General features: G+C 39.3%; 1 protein-coding gene across 1 annotated transcript in view; it reads right to left on the bottom strand.

The window, feature by feature from the left end:
* Positions 1–21,660, bottom strand: part of LOC143389273 (KAT8 regulatory NSL complex subunit 3-like) — a 96,760-nt gene that overhangs the window by 55,740 nt on the left and 19,360 nt on the right.

Raw genomic sequence — 21,660 nt, 5'->3', positions numbered from 1 at the left:
TTGCCTACAACCCAAATTCCAACTTGCTGAGGCCTACAAGGTTCTTTTTAATCCTTTTCTTGTATTTATAGCTTTATGTCTTGCTATGATCATTTATTTACCTTCAGAGTATTCTGACTCAAAATGAAGTGTGTGTTTGTGTGTGTGTGTGTTTGTGTGTGTGTTTGTGTGTGTGTGTGTGTGTGTGTGTGTGTGTGTGTGTGTGTGTTATCTTGCTTTTCTCATTTTGGAATTCTCTGACCATCCTATATAATGCTTGCCTTGATATCTTCTTTAAAACATTGTACTGTTTTAGTTTTTATAACTCACCCATTATTATCCTTATCCCCTTCTTACTAATTTCTAAGTTTTATCATTAAAATGTACAGAATATAAGGGTAGAAAGTTTGTCTTTTTTTTAAACTACTCCATGTGTAGAATGATGTCTAGCATTCCACATGTAATCAATATGTATTTGTTGAATAATGGAATGAATGAATACATTTATCAACAACTCAGGAAGCTTTTCTAATATTGCTAGATGGAAATATACCTCCCCAATGTACATTGTTTCATAATGACTTTTACACTAGGCCATATATTATATAGTTGTTATATTGTTTTCGTGACTCTTTTTTGCTTGTAAGATCTTGGAAAGCACATGAACTGAATCTTATTTGTCCTCAAGTAAGGAAACTTTGTTTAATAAACAATTATTAATATTTGACTTTGAAGTGAGAATAATATTTTCGGGTAAAATAAGCTGCATGCTAGAAAGTGCAAGACAAAACCATATGTAATTCTACCCCAGACCCCATTGATTTGTGTCTAAAATATTGGGATGCAGAATAGTCTAATGGTAAAAACTACAAGAAATGGCAGAGGATAATGGGGGAACTCTGTTGGACAACTTTTTCATTAAATAATACTCTGAATGTGAGTTATAGAGAGTGATATTCTACACATATATGTAAAATTGAGAAAGGTGTTGGTACTTTGGACTCCAGAGAACCCAGAGCTCATGTGAGATTCTTTTGAGGGGAATTCCACAAAATAATTAAAGCAGCTTTCTTAAGCTGCAGACATACAATACTAGATAAAATAACAGCCTCCTGTTCATGGTCACTCTTAAATCAGGTATACATTCTGATATTGTTTCAGGAAACACAGGTTAGGGTTGTATCACATCATTTGCCACAGCTTCTACTACATAGTAGATATTCAACAATGTTAGTTGAATAGATGTTTTCTTAAAAACTGTGGAGACCCTAGGGGTCAGAAGTTCCTCTGGTATACAGAGGCCATAGGTGTAGGGGATGGCAAGCTATGATCTTTTCAGAAAGCAGGAAATAATTAAATTATTTAAATTTTTTTCTAATTGTTGACAGACCTTTATTTAATTTACTTATATGTGATCTTGAGAATAGAACCCATTGCCTCACACATGCCAGGCAAGTGTGATGCTGCTGAGCCACAGCCCCTGCCCCCAAGAAACAATTAAATTATTAACAGTCTTTCTATAATGTTTCTTCTCATGATTTTAATTGCTGTATGTCACATTGACACAGAACCAATCTTTGCTTTTAACACTTTCATAATTTCTATTTAGTGTCCCCAGAAAGTTCTCACATGAGGCCCAATGCCCATTTCCTAGGTAGATGAAATCCACCTTTTATTTCTTGTTTTGATCCTTGCTACACTTTGCCAATATTTTGCCAGTGCCTGTGTTGACAGAAGTGGTGCTGATGTCAGAGCATTTATTCACTCAGAACCACAACTGACAGGCATCATTGTGTTCTCTGGAATCCAAAATGCTATCACATAAGTTTATTTAAATATTTATTTAGATATTGGTGTACCTTTATTTTATTAATTTATGTATATGCTTTGCTGAGAATCGAACTCAGTGCCTTACACATGCTAGGCAAGTACTCTACTACTGAGCCACAACCACAGTCCCCAACACATACTTTTGCATATAAGTTGAAGCATTCCTTTCTACCTTGACAGTAGCTATTTCTAGCATGTGGATACTTCACTTCTGCTTAAAATAGAAACTTCCAAGAGAAAACAGTTTCTATAATCTCCTATTTTCTTCTGTCAATGTCTGTTTTTTTTTTCCTGAGGAGAATCTGGGTGAGACAGAAAATGACCAAAGTGTGCTTAGTTCTTGGGTACAGGAGATGTCAAATTTCAGGACTTGAGCTATGGTCACTTTATGCTATGTGGATTGTAGATTAGAAGAAACCTGCCTGCAAAGAAGGAAGAATAATGTAGATTTACAGACAAAGGTAAGAGAGCCACAGATTGCTCCTTTAAATATGGCATATATATTAATCTCTTTGATCATCAAAGAGTTTTTAATGTCATTTATTTTAATTTCCATTTAATCTTCTTTCATACCAAATTGATTTATTCCTAAATTAATTTAGTTCTAAAGAAATACCTTCCTTCTTATTTGTTCATAGTTTAGACTAAATTCATACCCACTGGTCTCTTTTACCCAGAAGTCTCAACTAAAGTAAAATTTTCCAGCATTTTTTCCTTTTTGTTTTTATTCATGGCTATTATTAACTGTTATCCCATGCTCTTTCTATGATTACTATTTTATTGTTTCTTTTTGTTTACATATGAGAGCAAGATCCATTTTGATATAATCATAAAAGCATGGAATATATCTTGTTCTAACTATGACCCTATTCTTTTGGCTATACACAATGGTGGGATTCACTGCAATGTATTCATATATGTACACAGGAAAATAATGTCGGATCCATTCAACTCTGATTCTTGATGGCTGGAGGAGATAGAGCTGTCACATCACATACTTGCTGAATGCCTTCTGAACTAAGCCTGGACTACAGTGAGCAAAGTCCTATCCATATGACTTCAGGAGCTCTGAGAGAGATACACAAGAAAGTTTACCTTGTAGACTCTTGGGGGTGACAGTGGCACTCATAAGACTCACTCTGTAACCAACCAGATGGCCCAACAGCAGACCTAGGCTGGAGAAATGGGTAGGAGAAGCTTCCTGAGGCCATGAACATCTCAGTGTAGATAGAGTGTCAATAGGGTGACAAGATGAAATTTGAAGCCAGAAGAGCAGCGCCATTTGAAGCCCTGCACAGGGTGGCGTGTTCAGCTACTGGAGACTCCACTAATCTTTATACTTTGTAATTGTATAACTTTATAGGAATTCACAAAATCCAGGTCTTGGCTTGACAAAGGGAAGCAGGATGTCAGTTCCAGGAGATAAAGTCATTGTAAATGGAACCAGCATCTCCAAGTTCTTTGGAATGAGGTAGGCTAAACCTTCCCTCAGTCCTCTGAAAGATATCCTCTTCTCAGTCTCATGTGAGCACATGAACAGTGTTTATGAAGAAGCAGAATTCTCAAAATGGAGTTTTGCCCAAAGCAAGAAGACTGGACAGAGATCCAAGGGCAATACTAGTAATTCTAGGTGCTTATCTTTTCCTTTTCGTCTGTGCATTTCCACATACTTTACCCACATTAACTCATTAACACTCCAAACCTTACAATAGCCATCCATCATTCTGAGCTTTGGGATGAAGGTGGTGATATCATCTAAGCTGTGCATCCAGATAAAGCTCCTTCTTGAGAGTGACAATACTTTTCTGTCCACAGCTCACAGAACCCTTTCCAGTCACTAGTGGTAAACTCATTTCTTGACTCCTGTTCAGAGTACTCCTGTGATGCCACCTCAGTGCACTGTCCAGCATCTCAGAACATCACAACTGGAATGGCTATGCATATCTCCCCTGCAGTGGGTAATCCTGTCTTATATTATTTAGAACATCAACTTATTCAACTGATCCAGGGAAGATATGTAAAATGCCCCAAGCAATACAATTAGTTAGGGGCACATGAATTTTCAATTCCACTATTCTGAACAGAATGCAGTAAGGAGGAAAATTCTCTTATCCAACAGATAAATTAACACTAAGCCCACAGGCACAGAACTGTGATAATAGAAATAACTGTGTAATAGAAAACCTGTTCCTGAGTTATTATAATTTGAAATGAAAAACAATGTATATTGAGGACCAGAAGCTGGGCAGCCTTGGGCTTCATGCATAATATCTTCCAAGACAGATTAATACCTTTTTTCTAAGAACACTCCTAGATCAACTCTGAGCTTTTTACAGAATATAAATAATTCACAGAATAAAAATAAACATTTGTGGATTGACTTGGTGGGCCAAAATTCTTGGCAGTTGGACATTTTTCCATTTTCTGCTTTAATTTTTTTATACTTTTTAAAGTTTAGTTATAAAAGCATAGCTAACTAGGGTTCAATACAGCTGTAAGAAATGTTGGTGTCAGTTGCTGTCACCTATGTTTCCCAAGCTGGTTTTTAAGAAACATTAATTCTGGGTTATAAGAGGGGAAAAAGATTCTGTGTTCAAGTAACTGAGCAACATTATTAAGCTTCCTACCTCATCCCCCAACAGTCTAAAGGTGCATAGTTTATTAAAGATACTGTGAAGAGTTGGGAAAAGAAAGTTTTAACTTTGTTGAGAGAGGTGTTTTCCAAGATTTTGTCCATGGTAGAATCCCTCAAACATTTTGCATGCTATCTATTAAGTGCTACAAAATTTGTGTGCCTCTTATTCCCTTATGACTTGATTTGGGGTAATTTATTGGAACAGAGAAATTGTTAGGATTAAATTCTTGTTAGGGAGAAGAGTTCAGACAGGGACTGGTAAAATTATGCCAGGTAAAATGTCATCAGGTACACTCAAACTGGGAAAAATCAGGGACCATGAAAAAAGATCATGTATATTATTAGGCAAAATGAAGACTAAGATGGGACATGAGACATGGATAGGATTGCACTAGGTAGAGATGGAGTAGGATAGGCGCATTTCAAGGTGATATGTTGAAGAAGATGGGGAACCTCATGGAGCTGTGTTTGATGCAAGTGGGTTGGAGTAAGAGTGGGTGTGTACTGAAAATATCATAGAGAGACATGGCCAAAAAGCCTTCAATCACACTGTGGTCCTTGAATATTTGCTTAAGGTTCTGACACTCCAGAAGGTGATGAGAAACTAGTGGAGGGTGTTTTATTTTGTGCAGAGAAATAACAGAACTTGGGGTGATAAGTAGGCAGGGTGAGGCTCACAGAAAAAGGTTAAGTCAGGAGAAGGAGTCAGCTGGTAGGGGAGGAGACAGGTTCTGGAGAGACCAACACACCATTCAAAATATTGCCCATCAGACAATGGGAAAGTCCAGTTCGTGAGGAAAAGTAACGGAGACCAGCCACAGGAGACTATTTCAATAGAGGAAACCTCCTGCATGGTTGAGAACCATAGCCTTGAAATTCTGAATGTGTTCATTTGACTCCAGCAACCCGGCTAGATTGCAAAGGGACTTCAAAGGGTTTTTGAGTCTCTTTATCTGTCATATGGGAACTGTTTCTATCTCAAAGGGTTGTGGGCGTTCCCAAGGAGAAACTTTTATAGCACAGGGGCTGCACATATTGGGAGCCAGGAGTGAGCATGAACCACTGAGAGAAGGAACTGGAAAGTTGAGATTATGCCCCGAGGCGGTCTAGAAATGGAGTCAGGGACCCTCAGGAAGACCAAAGCCCTGGCTTCAGCCGAGTCTAGCAAATACCATCTGGAGAGAATGGGTGAGGTGGGTCAAGGTGGCCTTGTCCTATCTCCCATCCTAGGCTCTGCCCTTTTGCCCAGCTTTCATCCAGGGAAGTCTCCCAACAGCTCCAGGCTGGCCAGGCTCCACTGCCAGGAGTCAATCGTGAAGGTGCACCCCTGTGCTCCTCCCCAAATTCCCATGAGACTCTAGATCCATGGCTACGATTGGCCAGCGGACCCTTACATCTTGGCCAATAAACACCACACCACTCTGTGCAAGGATTTTACTGGGTAGAAGAAAACAAAATGATGAGAGGGGCCCGGGTGGCCCCAGGGACAGCTGAGGCTGAAGAACAGGGTCGAGGCTGGCGGACCAGGTACCTGGGTGAGTGGCGGCAGGGTAGAGAGGTAAGTAATGGTAGGTATGTCTTGCAGGCTCTGGAAGACCAGGCCCACTGCCCCTGTTCCCAGCCTCTCCTCGGAGGCCACCATTCATGGGGAGGGGAAGGGGCGTGGAGGACGTGGCTGAGTCCTGGCAGGGGGGGAGGGGGGTTGCGCCATCTGATCCAAACCTGCCGTGGGCCATGCTTTCCCCAGGACTGCAGGGCCTATCCGGGACTCCTTCCCCCAGACCCCTTCCCACCAACCGCATGCTCTTGGGCAGGAGTACTTCATGGGGAGCCTCCAGCAGAGTTTTAATTTTGAAGAAGGATTGAAGTGTGTTTCCGCAAGACCAAAATATGGAAGGATTGTCTGCACCATTCCTTCCTTCCTACTTCCCCCAGAGGAGCCCTAATGCCTCCTGGGGGCCGTGGGGCTGGGGACCTTACCGTCCTGGCTTCTCCCTGGGGCCGCAAAGCTGGAGGCCTCAGGGTCCTGGATCTTTCCGGGAATCATGGGGCTGGGGACCTCAGGGCCCTGGCTCCTTGGCTGGGGAAACTCAAATTCATCTTCAATTCCCTGAAGGCATCATATGTTATTTTATCTTGAAATGACATCTAACAGCAAGTTACGTTATATGAAAAAGAAATTCTATTATTAGTTTTTCATTACTTTTTGCATTTTATATCAAAAGTTTAGCACAGTGCTATTGAAATTAATGTAAATCACTGGAGGAACTTATATGCAGCATCTATGACTTAAAAACAGATTTTTAAAAAATATTTCCAGAGATTCCAAAATCTTAATTCAGTTATGACGTCTGGTAATATATTTTAAAATGTTTCAAAGAAACCAATTTTTACAGTCCTTCTTTCAAATACAGAGTAGTTCTTGTAATTGGTAGAGCATGTGTATATGTGTGTGTCTATATATCAGATTTGGGGGCTTGGTATACTTTTTTTAATGTATATTTTTTTTTGTTGGAGTTGAACACAATACCTTTATTTTATTTATTTTGATATGATGCTGATGATCAAACCCAGAGCAACATGGGGCTTGGTATTCTTAAAAAAATTGGGATGTGTGTATGTATTTAACTTTAAATATATACATACAGAAAATATATCTTTTAATATATACATAGGGAAGATATATATTTTAATTCCAAGTTTAAAGGGTGCATTGGCATGTACTGCAATCTGGTGGTATTTTCTTTAGTTTAACTTGTCAGGAAAATTGAAACCAAATGTTAAGTTATGCTTGTTACTTTGGAAAGTAAAGTGAACTCTTAATAGAAAAAACAGAGTTAAGAGTGGGGAACAGTGACTCATGACTGTAATTCCAGTGGCTCAGAAACCTGTGGCAGGAAGATCACGAGTTCAAGTCAGCTTCAGAAAAAGCAAGATGCCAAGCTGTTAGAGTCTGTAAACAAGTCAGGATTGCGCCTTGCACTTTTCCAGGGGGAGTGGTTTGTTTAAGTACTAGTGGTTTATTTAAGTACTAATTTATTTAAGTACTAGAGGTTTATTTAAGTACTAGTGAAATTTACCTCAACTAGATCTCTACAAGGGGGAATTCAGTGCCATTTTCTGGTTTGATGCCATTTTGGATTAACAGTAAAATAGATTTAAGAGAGTTAACTTGGTTATAAGTAGGCAATTTGCTTAATATCTTCCTTGGCATTTGGTTGTGAGACTATTAAACAAGATAAGTAAAAAGCCCATTTTAAGTGGATTATATACTACAGTAGTTATTAGATGATTGAAAGTAAGAGAAACCTAGGGTTGTAAAGATCTCAGTATAAAAGTACATTGCTGGCTTTACATTAATCATTTATACTGTTTTATGCTTTTCCCACCACTGGATTACAAGCATTTTGAGACTGAGTCCTGTATATACTATTGCATCAATGGGTAAAGTATTCCAAATTTATATAAATATACCTGTTCCCCAAAAACATTATATAAATAAAGTGATTAAATAAAGCCCAAGCTCTTGAATAACTTATTTCCAATCGACATCAAATATTACTCTGAATACATTTTCTCTTTTAAAGAGTTGGCAGTGTCAATTGATTCAGATATAAATCCAGAATCTGGTTGGTTAATTAAAGAAAAAAGCATGGTGAACTGTGAGTGAACTTTTTAGTAGTAGCAGATCTCATTAGGTACAGGAGCTGCAGAATGGGTATGTAACTCAGCTCAAACCCATCACTGATATGCTAAAATCATTGAAATAGCTCAATATTGGCAATCTGAAGTTCAAGTAGAGTAGATGATATTAATAACCTATGAGGACTACCTTTAGTCTTTTTGTCCTATTGACATACTTATGTCATGAACTGTCTTGACCTTCAACCTTCATTGTTTTAGCATTATACTTGAGAAATGTACTGACTGGGGTTCAGATTCCACATTTGATCACATCAAATGTTACCCAAACTTGATAAACTTTTATTGAAAAACTTTTGTTCATTTTTTTTAATTTCCTTGACTGTTCCCTAAAGATTTTGATTGAATAGTTTGAGATAGAGCCTTGGCATTTTTATTTTTCAATCTTATTGACTTTCACACAGGAACATAGGAGTGTCCTAAATTCTGTGGTTGGTGTGTGTGTGTGTGTGTGTGTGTGTGTGTGTGTGTGTCTAAGTAAAAACTGAATTTTCAGAAACTTGGTATGATGACCTTCTTTTGTTGCTTGTTTTTAGTACCACGGATTGAACCCAGGGGTGATTAACCAATGAACCACATCCCTAGCACTTTTTCTTTTTTTCTTTTTTCTGAGACAGGATCTTGCCAAGTTGCTTAAGGGCTCACTAAATTGATGAGGCTGACTTTTAACTTGTGATCCTCCTACCTCAGCCTCTAGAGAACTACTGGTATTTACAAGCATGTGCCTCCATGCCTGGCTCATGATGACATTTTTAGTACAGGTAAGCAATGCTGTATCCTTTAAATGACGCATATTTTCCATTATTCATTGTTACATGATTTTACTAAAAGCACTTCAGTGGTTTGAAGGGGTCATAGTGGTGAATGGCATGAGACAGAGATTTTCTGGTATTCTAGCAAATAACAGCATGTTTATTTAATTATATTTACCAGTGAAAGTTCATACTTTGTAGTTTCAAATTTTAGAAGATCATTTATTCCCTAACCAGCTTCTGTTATCATTGCAGGTCTCCAATTTGATAAAAGTCCTACCTTTTCACTGTCGTATGCAACCAAGCCCATTCATTCTTATTTTAGGCAAAATGTTCCCTTTCCTGATGTACCACGCACCTCTCCTAGTTTGAACTACCCCATAAATCAAGGGCCAGTTAGCTTAAGTTCCTCTCAGATGTTTTCACTGATAATGATTGTCCCAAAAGTTGTATAGCTTGTGTCACTCATATGAGGAATTAATATACTATGCTACCTAGTTACATAGTTGTTATGAGTGTTCTGACAGTCTAACCTGTAGTCTTGTGTGGGTGAGGGGCCATTGCCTACAATTATTCCTGTTCCTGGGATCAAACCCAGAGTCTTGATTGAAGCCAAGCAATTTGTTTCATCAGTTAAAAGTTAACAAGAGTTAAAAATAAGAATAACTTATTTTAAATTTAAAAAGATATGTGGGGAGGACTGATGTCTTTCACAAAGGTTTTACTTACCCATTCTTAGCAAGTGAACTTTTTGTAATTTTCCTGTTATTGATCTTTCTGCTGTTTCTTAGAATATAGACATTGTTGGATATTGTTCTGTCATGGTTCCTGAAGAGTGTGACCTCTGATTTACCTGTATGAGAATCAACTAAGTGCTTATTAAAGTGCATACTTTAATAATCTTTTACCTGAACTATTTACCTTTTTCCATTTATATCATTTTGTTTCTTTTGTTCTTTTGGCCACACTGCTGGTCCAAATTCTTTTATCAACTTTGAAATTCTTCCTATTTTCTAAAGCTATAATTAGAGTAGTTTTAGAATACTGGTTAGAAATATAGGCTATGGATATATGCTACCTCATTTTAAATTTTAGCTGTTTTTTTTTTCTTTTCCAAGATAAAAAAAGCTAGTTCTCAAATACTTCTGTGCTTCAGTTTCCATTTGTATAAAATATGGATAACAGATTATCTCATAGTATTGTAATATATATATATATATATATATATATATATATATAGATATAGATAGATATAGATAGATATATAGATATAGAGAGAGTATATATTTAATATGGAGATATATATATCTCCATATAAAATTAACGTATTATTTTACAAATTCTTTAGTCTTTGTATCACTCAATTTAACTTTCATAATGTTTTGCAAGTTAGATGTTTGTAATCATTTATCTCTATTAGATTGCAGATTTCTTGAAGGGAAGGGCTGCTTTATTAATTTTAATGGATTTTACATAATAAACGGTTCAGTTAATACTGTGTCAAGTAATAGGAAGGTGGCAAAATGCTATGACCAGCGTGTCCAAACTAGCAGGTTTCAGCAAGGGGCAAAGGGGAATAAGAAAAATTAAAAACTCACACACAGACAAATGTTTTTGAAGATAAAGCTGTTGTCAGGTGGAGTGCTGTTCTCTGATGGAGAAGCAGGACTAAAGAATTAGGCCATCAATTTTTATTTATATATGCTTCATCATCAGGTTAAAGACTATACAAGCAATTTTCTTTGTACACATATATTTATAGGGCATATTCTGTGACTGCTTGTCGTTGCTGTTTTCCTGTTTTGTGGTTGAATTATTTACTTACTACTGACTAGCAGGCACTTTCTACATAACTTCCTAATATATATTGGACATATTTGGTGGTTTGTCTTTTGATTACAAACATGATCCATTTGAATTTTTTCCCCTTCTAACAGACATTTAATTTTCAAGTGGCCAATTTTATCTGTCTAGATTTTCTGGTCTTGATATCCTGTCCTTCTCCATCCCATTGAATTTTGGAGAAACTGCCTAGTAATTTTTGTACATTTGTTTTATGGAGGATGTTCTACACTTGCAAAGAGTATTGATATCACTGTATTTTGAACTTTGTCAATCCTTTTTTTTTTTGAGGGTGGCATCAAGGCATTGAACTCCAGGGCACTTGATCACTGAGACACCCCCAGCCCTATTTTGTGTTTTATTTAGAGATAAGTTGCTTAGTGCCTAGATTTTGCTGAGGATGTTTTGAAATAGAGATCTTCCTTCCTCAGCCTCCCAAGCCCCTTGGATTACAGGTGTGCACAACCACAACTGGCTTTGCCAATCCTTTATTGGTTGATGTAATAGTTTCTTTTAGTGTGTGTGTTGGGTGGCTGGGGATTCAACAAAGGCCTCATCTATGCTATGAAAATGTTCTATCACTGAGCAACATCCTCATCCTAATTTAGGGTTCTTGTCTACTTTTTAATTCTCACTTCCCAACTGATCTCCAGTTAGCTGGTCATTTGTATTCCCTCCCCCGATTTGTAAATTTGGTACTAGGAATTGAACCCAGGGTCACTTAATCACTGAGCCACACCCCAGCCCTTTTTTATATTTTATTTAGGAACAGGGCCTCGCTAAGTTGTTGATTTTAGCTTTGAACTTGTGATTCTCTTGCTTCAGCCTCCCCAGCTGCTAGGATAACAGGGATGCCACTGTGCCCAGTTTGATTTATCCCATCTTTATACTCTGTCCTACATAGAGGGAAGCCGTGAAGACCCCAATTTGCAGGGTTTTTTTTTTTTTTTTTTTTTTGATGTCTCAAGAGAAAAACCTTCCTGGGTGTGCCATTCACTTTCCACTGCCAGAGTCACTAACTCTGTCTCCTCATCCCACTTGCAGAATTCTCCAGTATTTTAAGAGCAAAGAACAAGTATCCATGGACAGGAGCTCTAATTCATTTTAAGAGAAGGCAGTGAAGGAAAACTTGAACTCTGCAAGGCTGATCATGCAAGCCCATGTGATATAGGTGTCCAAATCCCTGGATAACCAGGGGCTCTGCCTATGGCTGCTGTGCTTGTAGTCTTATCACCAGTCCAGGCCTCTGGACTGTCATGGGATATTTCTGCATTGTGCACTCCTGTATGGCTTTCCACCTACAAGACTATGCAGCCCCTTGCATTTACATATAGTTGCCCTTCAGTGGATATCTCTGGACCGGGTGTCCATATCAAGGGCTTTCAGTTTGTTCTAGTGGTGCCTCCAGCTATAATCCTTGGATGGCAAGCCAGCAACCATCTAGCTTCCTCTCCACCATATGTCCTTATGCGTCGCCCACCTACTATGTTGCCCCTCCCACTCTTGCCAGAGGTTTTTCCTCTCACTGTCCCCCAGTAAGATACCAGACCGGAGCCACCCCATGCCCTAGGGAGCTAGAAGAGGCCTCTCCAGAGGGGCTGGCTACCATAGAGGTGCAGAGTCCCTCTGTGAGAAAGGGCCCCCCCACTTCAGCATTTCAGCACTGCCCAACATCCAGGCATGAACTCTGCCCTCTGCCCCTTCCCCTGTTGAAGACACTCAGTTCAGTCCCCACTACCCCCAATTTCCCTGCAGGCCACCTTGTATGGCCCACCGCTGCATCTTTGAGCGCTAATCAGTGCCCCAGAACCAACCACCACCCTTTTGTCCTGTGGAGTACAATGAGGTGGGCTCTGCTTTGATTTTTGTGTTTGACCTCAAATTTTTAATATTTTGTTTGTACCAAATTGAACCCAGGGCTGATAAACCACTGAGCCACATCCCCAGCCCTTTTTTATTCTTTATTTTGATTCAGGGTTTCACTGAGTTGCTCAGGTACTTGATAAGTTGCTGGGGTTGGCCTCCAACTTGTGATCTTCCTGCCTCAGACACATGAGTTTCTGTGGTTAAAGGCATGTACCACTGCACCTGTTTCTCTTTGCCTTTTACATGGCATCTTTTGATCAACAGTTTGAAATTTCATATAAATATAATGTATCATTTTTTTGCTTCATGCTTTATAAGGCCTATGTAATAGCTTTGTCTACCTCAAGGTATGGACATATTCTCATATGTTTTCTTGAACCTTTATTATACTCATTTTTATATTTATATATGTGATTAAACTCTACTCCAATAAAAACTCAGTGGTGTCTTTTGCAGAATTGACTGATTTTTTTCCACGTCCTGGGTATTGAATCCAGAGAATTACAGGTATGTACTACCACTTCTAGAATTTGAAGAGTTTTCACTAAAAGTAAAATGGAAGAACAAAATGTCACAATATTCAAGACATTTTTAAAGAAAATGAAAAGGCAGCCTCCTTATGCTAGATATTGAGATTTATTATAGAGATTTTGTAATGGATATGATGTATTATTAGTGCAGGATTCCTAAGTAGCCAAAGGAACAAATAGAGGCCCCCCCAAACAGACCCTTGCATACATAGAATCTTTGTGCACCACTCAGGTTGTCAAAAAAGAATTATCAATCAATGGAGATGGAATAGACTTTAATAAATATACTTGGTAAAACAGAGGAACATTTCCAAAATAAGAAAAAAATTACAATTCTATCTCATATAATATACTAAAATTTCCTCAAGATGTTTTACAGGATACCTAAGCAATCAAAGGCTGAAGATGTCACCTATTCTGAAGCCTATCATATCCTCTTGGTAGAAAGAGATGGAATCAAAGGTACTGTGCAAAGGGTAGGTATAACTCATCTGCTGCACAAGATGCCACCATGAAGGAAAGGAGGCACGGCTCAGTGAAGCAGTGAGGGACAGAGGTGATATTCTTCATTCTGTCACAATTGAGCTCTTCTTGGAGCAGTTACTGATGTCTTGCAACCATTTTCCAATGAATCTTATGCCTTGTATGCTATCTCTGGGTATTTTCTTTGGCTCACTTTCACCTACCCACTGTTTTGTGACAAATGGATTGTGGAATTGACAGCAGCATTGCCATGAACATCTGTTGAGTGTTTCTTCTGTTAGACACATGCAAGTTTTCAGACTGGAGATATATCCTGAGCCACTGTGGTTAAAGGCATGCACCCTGGCATCCAGAATATTCTCACCTTTTGCCTTACTTGATTTTCATTGTCTTTTAATTTAGAAAGGTTTACAATGTCTCCCCCTTCTTTTAAAGAATATTTATACTTTTTAAGGAATGCTTTCCTATCTTCAGATCAGAAATTCATGCCCATTATTTTCTTGTTAAACATTAGTAGTTTTTTTGCAGAGGGTAGTGTCCCAGGGATAGAACTCAGAGGCACTCAACCACTGAGCCATATTCCCAGCCCTATTTTGTATTTTATTTAGAGACAGGGTCTCACTGAGTTGCTTATTGCCTCATTATGTCTGATGCTGGCTTTGAACTCATGAAGTTCCTGTCTCAACCTCCCCAGATGCTGGATTACAGGAATACTGTACCCCACACCCAACTTTTTTCTTTTTTGCTTTTAACTCTTGCTTTGACATTGTTACTTTACATAGTAGTTATATAATTAATTTATTACCCTAAACAGGACACTTCTAAGAATAAAAGTGGGTGATAATAACAATTATATAGAACAACAGGTATAAAATAAGACTATCTTAAGCAAACCAGATATACACTCATTAGATACCTAGAGTTCTATGTACAGTAACAAATGATATGAATCAAATTTCATAGGCAGGATCATATCCTGTCTGGTAAATAACCCTGGCCTTTGCTCTGCATCCCCATTCTTCAGGGAGAGGAAAAATGGCTATATATAAATAAAATGGGAATCTCATTTAATTGTTATGCATAGTTTAAATGGAATATAAAATAGAAGACATAATTAAAGAAAGATGGAAGTAATGCAGAAACTATTTTGGAATAAGGGTTAGGACTTAGGATAATAAGAAGTGAGAATTATATTCCAATAGCTGTAACAGTGTGAGCAAAAGTTAGGGCCGGTTGAACAGTTACAGATTATTGGACTAGAGAAAACAAGCTGCTTGGTAAAGACATAGGAAAAACCTAGGATCTTAAACATAATTGTGTCAATGTTTGTCTTTAATTTGTAGGTGACAGGTAACCAGTGAGTTTCTGAGTACTGCACAATCTTGCCTGAAGCTCCTGTGTAAAATTGAAATGCACTGTGTCAAGGGTATTAATTGGAAAGTTGAGAAATTGGAAGTATGGAGGCCACTTAGTGTTATAGTTACTTAAGGGGAGAATAAATGTGGTTCTAGCAAGAGACTTTCTGTAGATATTCAGCAGTAGGAATATCAGGGGAAAGGAGATGAGGGCAAGAGTCTCCATGTGTGATAATGTGGAGGGCTGTATCTAGGCAGATATGTAGTAAGGTTTCCCAGTTTCAACATATCCATGATGGATGTACTAATCATAATTAATTAACATGAATGGAGCATACTTCCAGACCTACAATACTGATCTGTGTCTTTTTTTTAGAATCTAATTCAAGAAGGACTTTCCTCTAACAAATTTTCTACTGACAGAAGTTTTTACTTATATTTGTGTAGTAATTATAGAAATACTGTGGGGGGAAAAGCCAGGGACCCTTATGGCTTTGTTATCCACTAAGTAGGCTAGTATGGTGCCTGGTGTACAGTAAGTGATTGCATATGGGTGCACAATAAATTACCTTGAAAAACAACCTCTCAAACATGAGACCATATGCACATCAAAGCTTACTGCTGAATGAATTAGAATGTGGAGAGTGGAAGTTTTGGAGATAACCAGCTCTGGGACCAGGAACATAGCCATTAGGTCCATTGAACATATCAAGAGAGTTCCTGAAAATGGGCCCAGCACAAGTTATCACAATAAAGAAAAGGGTTTGGGGGATTTGGAATGATTCCTTCTAAAGGAGCTCTATTATTGATGGCATGAGTCACTCTGGACAGGTGTGACAAGCTGAGCTGAACTGAATTGTGACAAGCTTAAGTTATAAAGGGGAATGACAAGAAAAAATTCAGTGTTGGATTAGTATTATCAGAGAGGAATTAAATTTTTATCTCTAGGTTAAGAGACAAACAATTTGTGGCATTAAAAAGTAATATATGTTTTTCCCTTTTCTTCTGACAATCATCCTTGACTCCTAAAACTGCTCCACAGATTCTCGCTCACTGCCCCCACAATACAGAAACTGATCCTGGACTCTCTTCTTGGTTTTCACTTTTCTACTCTTTGTGATTCACCAATCCTCTACCATCGTATTACCATTCAAATCATGGCATAAAACTGACATCAATATGCATTTAAGTAATTGTTTTTGGCTGTCACTTTCTGTGGAGAAATAATGCCCTTGTGAAAGCACAGGGTTCTGATCTTCCTGCAGCTGCCCAAAGATGGAAAATCATCATCACTGTTCCAGGAAAATTATCATCACTCCATCAGGAAACCTTTCTCTACTATAGTCTAATAGACACTTTCCTATATGCAATTGTATTTGGCATAATCTGCATTTCTTAAGCACTACAAACCACCCTTGTGGTGAAAAGTAGCTATTAGACTGACGAGTTTTCCAGGATCCAACCCTCCCCACCTTCTCTCTCACACTCACCTCTCTCCTAATCAAAAGAAATGGGTGTGTATGTACTACGATTTGGCACCTGCTCATAATTATTCAGAAACATGGCTGTTTTGGAAGGAGGGTAGGAAGCAAGAAAAATCTTCCTTGTCATAGTGCAAGAGGAGAATAGACAGGAGATGGGTGACTGTTCATCTCCCCCTCCCCAAACATTGGTAGTTCACTGTGTAATATTAGTTTTCTTCCTTTGTGTCAATAAAGCAGGAAACACATACATACAGTAGGTTTCACTGTACATCTGATTGCCTCAAATGCATCAAACATAGAACCTGGCAGATGAAAAACTACTTAACAAATTTTGCCCACAATGTTGAGAAAAGTAGAAACTAAATACCTAAGTACACAAAATAAAAGTGTATGTGGGAAGAAAAGTCAAGTGCTGCCACTTGGGTCTTCAAAATGTGTCAGAATATTCTTTAGAATAAATAATTAATAGTTTTCACAGAGGAGAAAAAGTAAGAAAATATGAACCTGAACTTTGATGGGGTTGGGGAAAGCACTGGGGGATGAGCATTCTGAATCTCAGCTGGTAGCATAAATGGATATGATATTCTCTTGGAAGAAAACAATGCTTTGCAGGAATGGGAAATTAGAACAGTAACTAAAATAGGTATGGTTATTGCTAATTCATGCATACATAGGACATGCTAAATCATATTAAGTGTTTGTTTTTTGACTAGAAATTCCATTTATAAGAAAAACTTTGGGAAAACAGTAATAGTCCTAACTTTATCAATATTATTCACAATCAGGGATATTAGGGGCAACCCAAGTATCCAACTGTATGAGACTGGATAAACTGGTGGACATATATTTGATTATATAGATTGTATAGCAAAGGGAATATTGAAAAGATCAAAGGTAGATGAATTCTACAAAATCCACAACTGTCCCTTCTAGTTTACATGGTTCATCTTCTGTTTCTTTATCTGTAAAATGCATATGAGAAAAAAAGTCTTGCCTAATAAGGTCATAGAGGTATCTAATGAAGACTGTATCACTGTGGCTAGGACATGGTGAATATTTCTTGAATTTGAGCTCTATATAGAGCTATGAAATACCAAATGTTAAAACAGAAGGGAGAAATCCAAATGCTACTGTATGGTGAAACGACATAGTATTCCCTTCCTCTCTCCTTCCTCTACTGGTCTTCTGTTTATTAATTTATTAGTTTTCAAACTCGTGTTTTAAAGATGTACATAAAGTTGAAATTCACTGTTGTATATTCATATATAAATATAATTCAGTCCATTTCATTCCATGATGCCTCCCTTTCTCTATCCCTCTTCCTTCCTCTGACGATCTTTTTCCACTCCACTGATGGCCCATCCACTATCACAGGTTTTCCTCTGCTTTGATCAGCTATTTCACTCTAGCTTCCCCATATGAGAGAAGCATTTAACCTTTCACCTTATGAATCTGGTTGTTTTCCATTTCCATCCATTTATCAGCAAGTGCCACAAAAGGCACCTGGTGTGGTGACCTTTGTGTGCGCCTCATGTGGCAAGTCAGTCTGCAGCATGCTGCCCTTTCTGTGCCAGGACCTGGAGTAGCAGAGAGCAACGTGGGCAACGGTGTTGCCTGAAGTGTTGGGCTCCCTGGGAATGTTGTCTGCTTCTGGGTGGTGGTGGCCATGCATATACTGAGTCACAGCACAGGCTGTGGCAGGACAGGGCTGGGGAGAGGGAAATGCATGCTTTTTCGCAGGAACAGGTGGAATGGAGCGCCTAGGGCTACACACCAAGTCCTGACACTCCCTCTCTTTCTCAGAGCCCACAGCCAGCCTGTGTCCCACAGCCATACTAGCGGTCCTTAATGAGGAGTCTGTGCCTGAGCCTGAGGGTTAGTGGACTACCCAAACCCCAGCACCCATCCATGGAGTGAGGTGTGAGGAAGCCCAAGCCCTGATTGCTCAGACATCAAGTCGTTCTGTCTCCTGGGCCGGGTCTTCCACAGAATTTGGCCCAAAAAAACACAATTCTGCCTGCTAGAGACCTAGAAGTTGTGCCTTCTAGAGCAATGACATGCTTTATGAGTGACAGTGCTCTTGTTAGAGCATCATCATGAGCTATGCTTTTGATGTAGAACACAAGTCCACATTCATTGTAAGGCTTTTCCAAATAGAAATAAGATTAAGGGATAAAGATGTTTTTCTAATGTTACCAGGGATTGACCCTAGGGGCACTTAACCACTGAGCCATATCCTCAGCCATTTTTTATTTTGAGACAGGGTCTTACTAAGCTGCTTAATGCCTCACTAAATTGCTTAGACTGATGTTGCATTTGAATCCTACTGCCTCAGCCTCCTGAGCCACTGGGATTACAGGTATGGATCACTGTCTAGCTAAGAAAAAAATTCTTTTCAACCATCAACTCTTGGTGGATTCCTTCCACTATTTTTATCATAGGTGTGCATACATGTGCAGATGAAGAAGTGCTGGACTTTGTTTTCTTTTTATGAAAATTGGAATTTTATGATCTACATCCCCTTTTTACTCCTAGGGGCATGTTTCATGTGTCCCTCTGAATCCTGAAACAATGGGTAGCCCTATATACTTGCTTTTTTCCTACACATGCCTATGAAGAAGTTGAATTTATGAACTTAGAGATTAACGTTTACAAACAATAAAATAGGACAAGTAGATGGCATAGCATAGCACCAATCATTTAAAACTGTCTTTTTTCCCCTGGAAGTTTCCATTTAATATTTTCAGGCCACAGGTAACCATGGGATGCAAAAGTTAGGCTATGGAAGGATAACTATATGTATTACAGTTTCCTTCCTGGAATTTTCACATGAGGTCATACTCAGAAGACAGCACACTTCTCAGCCCTGTGGTCAGATCATGAGTAGTGGCCACCCCCTTGCCTCCCATGACCCCCTCTATATGTTCTCTTCTTTCCAAATCACACTGGGGACAAGTGCATCATCTGCTTCCACCATGTTGCCAGCACCTGTCTTGACTCCTGTGGCCACTCACACTTCTGCAGCTCTTGCACCCTGTGGATCTTCAGGGACACTGCTATGTGTCCTGTGTGTCACTCAGATGAAGGCAACAGCCACACTGTGATCACCGAGATCTGGGGATAGCTCATAAGAGAGGCTCCCAGGTTAGCAGATTGGATCTATTTCTGCAGAGGGAGCAGATGCAGCCATGCCTTCATCATGGCCAAAGGTCATGGAGCCTGGCCAGCAGCAAGTAGGACAGAGGGAAGAAGGAGCTGGTGGTCATTGTACTACTCTTTCTCCAGTGGAAGTTTGAACTGGGGCCATTGTAGCAATGAGAAACCTTTCTGCCCATACCAGGATAGACCCCTCTTGCTTTGGTGTGTACAGAGCGGGTAGCCTGATTTCTCATTTTACAGCCACGGTTGTTAAATCTGTCCAGCAGACCTAGGGTGTTGAAGACATGGAGCAGAGAGCCATGTCAGTGGAACTTACTGGGTCATCTCCCTCAACTCCCCCCAAAGTGATCTGTGGTTATCTCTCAGGGTGCTTGTGAGGTTGTGATGAGATTATATGGCATAGAGAATTCCTCATTTGAAAATGTGCTGTAGTTATGATTTGCTTAACAATTCTGAAATACCACAATAAAGCATGTCTTCTATGACTTTTTTGATAATGACTATGTTCTTTTTTTGCTCAGTGGGAAGAGTTCAAGTTCTAGACCTGTCAGGATGCCAGGGCATTTGGTTACCGGCCAACCTGACCTCCCTGGACCACCCTTGACTTGTAGTGGACTGCATGGGCTCAAGGCACCTAGGCCCATGTGTTGGCTCTACTGAGCTGAGCATGTACAGTGGATGGTCAAATAGCACCAGCCCACAAGTCTCAGCCAGACGTAATCTAGCAATTATGAGTTTTGGTGCACTGCCTCGAAGCTCTGGCCCTAGCAGGGCAGGAGTAACCTGTGAGCCACTTCAGTAGGTGAGTATCAGGGGAAACCATATCTATGACTTTACTCTTGTTCTTTTCTCTGTGACTGCCTCTAAAGGGTCAATTCCTAGGTAAGGGGGCTATAAAATAGGAGGATCAAACTTATTGTGCTCAAAAATTATAATGATGGACACCACCATCACTAGCTGGAGAGTCAGGATGTTGAGGTGGGTAACATCAGAGTATCCTGCACTCTGAAGTAGGATTTCTCTCTGCCACCCATGGTGTTCTAACCTTAAGGACATGACTTGACCTTTATGAGCTTCAATTTATCTGTAAGGTGGAAATAGGATAATATTCTTGCTGTTAAGTTTCAAGGAACTATGCAACTTCGATCTTCAAGGTGCTCAAAATATGGCATCTCCCAAGGGAAGGGGCCTAGAGAACAAGCCAGGCACCAGGGTTTAAGGTGAGTCCAGTCTTCCCACTGGCTTTTTCCAAAGGTACCCATCCCACCCCAATTTGGAGTGATTCTTAAAGTTGTGTGTATGTGTGTATTTGTGTGTGTGTGTATGTGTGTGTGTGTGTGTGGGGGGGGAGAGAGAGAGAGAGAGAGAGAGAGAGAGAGAGAGACACACACACACACACACAGAGAGAGAGAGAGAGAGAGAGAGAGAGAGAGAGAGTTTATGCTGGGTATCAAGATCTACAGTAGTGTCCTGGATTCAATCCCCATTATCCAAAAAAAAGAAAGTAAAGAAAAGGAAAGGAAAGAAAAAAAAAAACCTCCAGGGGTAGAAAGAAAAGATTGAGGTATAAACTTCTTAGAAAGCTCCATCCCCCAAAATATTGTCTGTAACTGGGCTCTATGACACACACCTGTAATCACAACTTGGGAGGCTGAAGGAGGAGGATCACAAGTTCAAGATGAGCCTCAGAAATTTAGCAAGGCCTTAAGCAACTTAGTAAGATTCAGTCTCAATTTCAATTATGACCGGGGATGTTGTTCAGTGGTAATTCCCCTGGGTTCAATTGCCAGTACCAAGGAGATTGGTACAGTTGCCTGATAAAACATCATAAACAGTATGTTGTTATTTATCCCATCATGGAGCTCTCTCCATGGAAAAGTCCCCACACCTAGGACATTATTAATCCTATTTGGGGCTCTCTGCATGGAAAATTCCTATCGCCAGGATGTTTGTCAGTCTCAATAAGCTTCAAATGCTTAACATCACAGCTGTCTAAATACACTGATACCAGCTGGAGCAAACAAAGTGCTGGCCATGAATTTA

The sequence above is a fragment of the Callospermophilus lateralis genome, unplaced genomic scaffold (genome assembly GCF_048772815.1).
Source record: "Callospermophilus lateralis isolate mCalLat2 unplaced genomic scaffold, mCalLat2.hap1 Scaffold_83, whole genome shotgun sequence".
In the NCBI taxonomy this organism is placed as follows: Eukaryota; Metazoa; Chordata; class Mammalia; order Rodentia; family Sciuridae; genus Callospermophilus; species Callospermophilus lateralis.
This window is presented reverse-complemented; position numbering and strand designations above follow the sequence as displayed.